Here is a 7945-nt window from a genome sequence, read left to right as displayed (position 1 = left end):
CTTACTGGTGGGAGTTGATGGGATAAGATTTGCTCTAGGTGTGACTAGAAAGAAAAGGACCCACTTAGGCACCCGTTCTGTAGCCCCAGCTTGCCACAAAGGTTGGGGATTTTCTCTGTCCAATATAGAGCCCAGGCCTTTTTCTGGCCCTCCCCTTCCCAACCTTTATTGTAGGTGGTTTGTGGTAGCAGCATGTGCAGTTGGTTCCAGTGTGCAGCCACATTGGCCAGGCTCTATTCTAGGTGCTAGGAATCATCAGTGAAAAACATCCTTTTCCTCGTTCATATATGAGATTATAAACCAAAGTTTGTGTTACAATCTGGTTATTCCGTTTTGGCATGTTTGCCCTCTGGTTGTCATGTTCATTGTAGCCACAGAGCTTCCTGTTAGGATTTGACTGTTAACTGACTGGTTTGTCCAGGTTACTCCCAGTTGACCTCCTTGGACTCCACATTCCCCTAGCCACCCCTTCCCCCAACTTGGAAAGTGTACCTAAAGCATTTTTCCTCTTCTCTCGCTGACTGAAAAACCTCAGTCTCAGATCATTTTTACTTCATTGCTCTTTTAGAGAGAGAGGAACATTGGTTTGTTGTTCCACTTACTTATGCATTCATTGGTTGCTTCTTGTATGTATGCTGACCAGGGATTGAACCCAAAATCTTGGTGTATTGAGATGACTCTCTAACCAACAGTGACCCTGTCAGGGCCAGTCTCAGATTTTTTTTTTTAATCTTTATTGGTGAAAGTATTAACATATGTCTCCTATTTTCCCTCTATTAATCCTCTCCAGCCTCCCCCTCCCCTCCCCCCTGGTGTCAGATTCTTTAAAACCCAATTTTATCTCTCTGCTGCCTTCTATTTGGGGTGAGGGGTAAGATATAAGGCACAACATAGTACTGACATTTTTTTTTTCATAGTGCTGACATATCAGGCCCTGTGCAAATGCTTTACAGGTTTTAATGTTCCCAGTCTATATATATAAAAGCCTAAGCGACGGGCTGACCGTTCAACTGGTAGTTATGACATGCACTGACCACCAGGGCGCAGACGTTCAATGCAGGAGCAGAAACCACAGGCATGGAAACATGGAACAGACTGATGAATTTCAGAGGGAAGAGGGGAGGGTGGGAAGAGATTAACCAAAGATCTTATATGCATACTAGAGGCCCGGTGCACGTGCACCGGTGGGGTCCCTTGGCCTGGACTGCGCCCTTGCAATCTGGGATCCCCGGGGGATGTCATCGGGTTTCGGCCCAACCCCCGCAGGTGAGGCTGAGGGACCCCACTGGTGCACGAATCCGTGTACCAGGCCTCTAGTAACCTAATAAGGTGGTATGATCAGTAGCTTCCAAAACCATGCCTGCAGGCAGCTGCAGATCATGTCTACAAAGAACCAAGGAGCGCAGTCTCTGGAGCCCCAGCTTTTCACTGTTGCCCTATGTAGGCAACCCTGAAGTTAGCGCCCCCTGGGCCAGTGCCATCCTTTCCATCCTGACTGTCATTCTGGCTACAGCTCCAACCCAGATGAAGAGGGAAATATGCGGTGGTTTGAGCAAAATCTCCCAACCCCAGTCTTTGTAACTTCTAAGTCTTTTCCTCAATGAGCCCAGTTACAAATTAAACAGAAGTGGTTAACAGCTCATTCCATCCTAGCAGACCTGCTGGCCTGAACTAGAGTGAGGAAGTCACTGGTGCACAAGTGGAAGGACCTTGTATGTTGGGTGAAGAGACGGTCTGTCCTGCCTAAGCAGGTTAGCAGATGGGGGCATCTCCATGATGGGGATAAAGACAGCCAAGCGGCCCTAGCTGGTTTGGCTCAGTGACTAGAGCATCGGCTTACGGACTGAGGGGTCCTGGGTTCATTTCTGGTCAGGGGCACATGCCCTGGTTGCAGGCTTGATCCCCAGGAGGAGGCATGCAGGGGGCAGCTGATCAATGATTCTCATCATTGATGTTTCTCTCTCCTCCTCCCTCTCTGAAATCAATAATAATTTTTTTTTAAAAAAGACAGCTGAGCGCAGGAGAACTACAGGCAGGCATTATGTGCTTCCATGGGTAAGCACGGTGGGCCCTGAGAACAGTGGAAGCAGGGAAGGGTTTTGGAGATGATGCCTGAGCTAAGTAAGGCTAAATCTCAAAGACTGAGTCAAAGTGAAACGCAGTGGTGGGAATGGATATTTCCAGGTCAAAGGATTAATATGAGAAAAGGCGCAGGAGCAGGATTCAGCATGGGGAGTGCTGGGTGTGGTCAATAGTTCGATGTTGCTAGGTTGTGAAGTTTGAGAAGACCTAGTACAGGCATACCTAGGAGTTATTGTGGGGTTTTTCCAGACCACCACGATAAAGCAAGTATCACAATAAAGTGAGTTGTCATTTTTTTGATGATGGAGGGTCTTGCCTTCAAATTGTAACAACAACAAAAAAAGGCAACTTCTGTGAACTCAGTAGAACAAGGTGAGCCTGAATTCCATGCTAAGGAGTTGACTTTGTCCTGAGGGCAACAGGAAGCACTGAAAGGCCACTGAGCAAGGTGTTTGCATTTTCCCATTTCAGGTGACTGGAAAATAACCTGGGAGAGGAGCCCACTGAAAGGAAATTACACTCTTAATGCCCAAATTGTGGTCTCTCTTATTACCCACTAAAAGGAACAGAGCTCCTTGGATAAATGGTGCTTAAAGGTCTGCCCAGGAAATGTACAAGATGAACCTGGAATCTTGTTACTGCAGAAAGCAAAAAAGCTATCAGAGCTGACTAGTATAATTCATAGGGAATCAGAGGCCAACCTAAAGAGGCTCTTACTGGCTACAGATGGGATTGTTTCCTCATTGATAAGAATTATAAGTGCAATGGATTGAAATAAAATATTTTAAAATTCATGATATTTTTAAAATATCTTACTGGTCACCTTTGGAGGATGCTAGAAACCAGTCACTTCTGAATACTTGTTAATAAAGGGAAAGAAACAAGTATTTATCCTTTCTGTTCTGTACTAACTGTACTTCAGGGTAATAAAAAAGTAGTGTAAGTGAAAGTTTCTTTCTACAGAAATAGTCCAACTGATAGACAAAGGAATTACAGCATTTATCACTATTTTGTAAAGCTCTGATGAAATAATAAAGGTAGGCAATGATAATCAATAGACACCAACATCAGCTTGACCGCCGTGGCTCAGTGGTTGACCGTTGATCTATGAACCAAGAAGTTATGGTTGGATTCTCGGTCAGGGCACACGCCCAGGTTGCAGGCTCAATCCCCAGTGGGGGACTGCAAAGAAGCAGCTGATCGATGATTCTCTCATCATTGGTGTTTCTATCTCGCCCTCTCCCTTGCTCTCTGAAATCAATAAAAATATTTTTTTTAAAAAAAATAGCCACCGACATCATATTAAGAGAGAGAACCTGTTGCCCTGGCTGGGTAGCTCAGCTGGTTGGAGCATTGTCCCAGTATGCAACAGTTGTGGGCTTGATCCCTGGTCAGGGCACATACAGGAATCGGCCAATGAATGCACAAATAAGTGGATTAACAGCTCAATGTGTGTCTCTCTCTGAAATCAATAAATTAAAAAAAGAGAGAGAGATCCTGACATGTGCCTCCTGATGGAAGTTAAACATCATTACCAATGACGTTTTAAATTCTAGATCTGAGTACCAGTTTACAGGAAAGACAGGAGCCAAGAACAATGTTAAATCACATCAAGGGGATGCAAAGCAGCAAAATCCCAAATCCAGTAAAACTCTGAGAACAAACAACTTGGGGGAGAGATCAACCAAAGGACTTGTATGCATGCAGATAAGCCAAACCAATGGACACGGACAACAAGGGGATGAGAGCATGAGTGGGTGGGTGGGTGGGCGGGGGGGCGAGGAGGTTGGGGTTAATGGGAAATGAGGACACATTTGTAATACCTTAACCAATAAATTTAAAAAAAAAAGGCTAAGGCTAAGAAATAAGAACAAAACCAAAAGAGGGAAGGGAACCCAGAATTTCAGACTTATGAGTGAGCCATATCAACAATATGCAATGGTGTAGTCCGGCTGGTGTGGCTCAGTGGTTGTGCATCGGCAAATAAACCAGAAGGCCACGTTCCAATTCCCAGTCAGGGCACATGCCCGGGTTGCAGGCTCAATCCCTAGTGTGGGGTGTGCAGGAGGCAGCCAATCAATGATTCTCTTTCATCATTGATGTTTCTATCTCTCCCTCTCCCTTTCTCTCTGAAATAGCTACAATAATAAAAGCATAATATGCTAATTAGACCGGACAGCTGAATGACCTTCTAGACGTCCTTCTGGACGACGAAGCTGGGGCTGTGACGGTGAGGGCTGTGAGGGCCGAGCCCCTTGCACGAATTTCATGCTTCAGGCCTCTAGTATATACACTGAGTGGCCAGATTATTATGACCACCTGACGTTTGTAGGCAAATTAGCTATAATTTCGCACTGAAGTTGCTAGAGGGCCAGACCATTATAAATAGGGAAGCAGGTTGTTTACCACGACAGTAGAAGTGATTTTTTTTCCTGAAGATATGAGTAAACAATGCGATTTAACAGCCTTTGAATGTGGGCTATATATTATTATGAGTGGCCAGATTATTATGGCCACCCCATCAGTACTTCGTTGGGCCACCTTTTGCATTCAATACTGCGGCGATTCTCCTTGGCATTGACTCCATGAGATGTTGAAAGGTGATGTGAGGAATCTGACACCATGCCTGATGAATAGCACTGTCCAGTTCCATGAGATTTGATGGTTGTGGAACCAGCTGCCTGATGGCTCTTTTAACTTCGTCCCACAAATGCTCAATTGGATTGAGATCTGGTGATTGTGGGGACCACCTAAGCAAGGTAAAGTCTCCTCATGTTCTTGAAACCACTCCTGCACAATACGGGCACCGTGGCATGGCGCATTGTCTTGTTGGAAGAAGCCATCTCCATTGGGATACGCCATCAACATGATAGGATGAACCTGATCAGAACGATCCTTAGGTATGTTGTGCCATTCAGACATTGTTCCACATGAATTAAAGGGCCCAAATCATGCCAGGAAAACATGCCCCAAACCATAAAACTGCCCCCACCAGCTTGAAGGGTTGTACTCATGCATGTGGGGTGCATGCTTTCATGCTGTTTCCGCCAAATTCTCACTCTGCCATCTGCATGATGCAACTGGAAACGTGATTCATCGGACCACATGACTTTTTTCCAATGCTCGACTGTCCAATCCTTGTGTTCCTGTGCGAATTGGAGACGTTTTATCTTGGTAACTGCAGACAGCAAAGGTGTTCGAACAGGCTTCCATATCCCATATGATGCAGTGTACGGCTAATTTGCCTACAAATGCCATGTGGTCATAATAATCTGGCCACTCAGTGTGTATATACATATATATCCCACATTCAAAGACTGTTAAATCGTGTTATTTACCCATATCTTCAGAAAAAAATCACTTCTACTGTCGTGGTAAACAACCTGCTTCCCTGTTTATAATGGTCTGGCCCTCTAGCAACTTCAGTGCGAAATTATAGCTAATTTGCCTACAAATGTCAGGTGGTCATAATAATCTGGCCACTCAGTGTATATATAACCCAAACAAACAAAAAACAACATGCAATGATGTAGAAATTGTTTGGCTCCTAATTCAAATCAATGAGCTGGAAAGAGATCTGGGGCAATTTGAATCTGTAGTAACCATTATCCAGGATGGGCCCCCAGGATCCGGCCTCCTGGTATTCACACCCTCTCACAGTGAAGCAGGCTGGCAAATCTGACCAAAGAAATACTGTGTGTGTGACTTCAGAAGCTGGCTCAGTCAAAAAAAGAGCATTGTGGCTTCCTTCCTGGCTCCTTGGTTCACTCGCTCTGGGGGAAACCAGGCACAGGTTCTGAAGCCCTTCAAGCTGCCCTGGGGAGACCCCTTGCAGAGAGGACCTGAGGCCCGCTCCCCCAAAAGCCGGCACCGACTTGCCAGCCGTGTAAAATGAGCCACCTGGAAAGTAGATCAAGCTTTCTGGTGACTGCGATCGCATGAGACACTGGGCCAGAGCTGCCTCGCTAAAATGCTCCTGAGTCCTAACCCACAGAAACTCTGAGCCACAATAAATGTTCATTGTTGTGCTAAACCACTAAGTTACACAGCAATGGATACCTAATACAAACACTGACTAAATAGTTGATTTAAAGAAATACAGCTAATGCATAATGCTAATAATGCTCTGGTTATGTTTTTAAAAGTTATCATTTAGCCCAATCAGTATGGGTCAGTGGTTGAGCATCAAGCTATGCACCAGGAGGTCAGGGCATATGTCCAGGTCGCAGGCTCAATCCCCGTATAGGAGGCAGCTGATCAATGTTGGTGTTTCTCTCTGATGGATGTTTCTATCTCTCCCTCTCCTTTCCTCTCTCTCTAAAAATCAATAGAAACGTGTTTGTTTGTTTGTTTTTAAAAAAGGTGCCTTCTGCCCTAGGTGGTTTGGCTCAGGCCGATAGAGCATCGGCCTGCCGACTGAAGGGTCCCGGCTTAGATTCTGGTCAAAGGCATGTACCTGGGTTGTGGGCTTGATCCCCAGTAGGGGGCGTGCAGGAGGCAGCTGGTCAATGATTCTCTCACCATTGATGTTTCTATCTTTCCCTTCCTCTCTGAAATCAATAAAAAATATATATATTTTAAAATGATGCCTTCTGCTCTTGTTAAAAGTTATCTTTTACAGATGCATACTGAAATTATTTACTGATGCATTAATATGCTGAAATCTGCTTCAAAATAATGCAGTTGGGTGGCTGGGAGGAGTGGAGGATACAGATGAAGTGAATGGTCATGAATTTATATTGGTTGTAACAGTCATTGTACTATTCTCTCTACTTTTTTGTATGATTGAAATTTTCTTGCTTCTAGTCAAGATGGTGGTGTAATTAAAAGTGGTACTTGCATCCTCCCACAACTACATAACAAATACAACTAAAGCCCTGGCCAGGTGGCTCGGTTGATTAGAGCATTGTCCCGTACACCAAAACGGTTGTGAATTCAACTCCCTGTCAGGGCACATATCTAGGTTGCAGGTTCAATATCTGGTCGGGTGTATACAGGAGGTAACTGATTGATGTCTCTCCCTCACATCGATGTTTCTGGCTTTCTCTCTTTCAAAATCAATTTTCAGGTGAGGATTTAAAAACAACAACAACTAAAATACAGAACAACCATTATTCAGAACTGCCTAAAATCTAGATGAATGGATGTCCTGTACCTAAGGATATAAAGAAGAAGCCACATCGAGACTGGTAGGGGTAGAGATGCAGAACAGGTCCATCCCACATGGTGGATAAAAATCGAGAGGGATATCTTGGCTATAGTGGTCCCCCCTGAGGAGCAAGGGGTCCCAGCCCCACGCTAGGCTCCCTGGCCAGGATTCCAGTGCTGGGAAAAGAAGTGCCCATAACTTCTGGCTGTAAAAACTAGAGGGGATTGTGGCTGAGTGAGATGGAGGCTGCTGGAGCCCCAGGCAGTACTGCTTAAAGGGACAGCGCACAGACTTACTTGGACTCATTCACTCTGAGTTCCAGCACTGGGGAAGCAGCTCAAAAGGCACCAAGAATACACAGGAGGAGATGAAGTGTCTGGCATCAGGGTGAGAGCTGGAGGGGCAGCTTTCTCCCAGACAGAAGTGTTGGCAGAGGCCATTGTTCCCTTTCTGAGCCCTTCCCTCAAAGAGCCAGCAGGCAGGTGCCCCGAGTCTCCATCAATCTGGCTCACTCTGTTCAGCCTGCCCCCCCCCCAACTTGCAGGCCCATCCAAGCTGTTTCAAGTAGCTTTTCCATACAAATGGCCTGTCTTGGCTCCTGCTTCAGACTTTCCTAAAATCTCTCAAACAAGTAGCATCTGGCCTTGGTGTGCCCTGTACCTCTCACTAAGTGGCTCTGGGACCAGCACTAGCAGCAGCCAGTGTTGGTTTGTA

The sequence above is a fragment of the Myotis nattereri genome (assembly GCF_964212035.1).
Source record: "Myotis nattereri genome assembly, chromosome: 2".
NCBI classification, from domain to species: Eukaryota; Metazoa; Chordata; class Mammalia; order Chiroptera; family Vespertilionidae; genus Myotis; species Myotis nattereri.
This window is presented reverse-complemented; position numbering follows the sequence as displayed.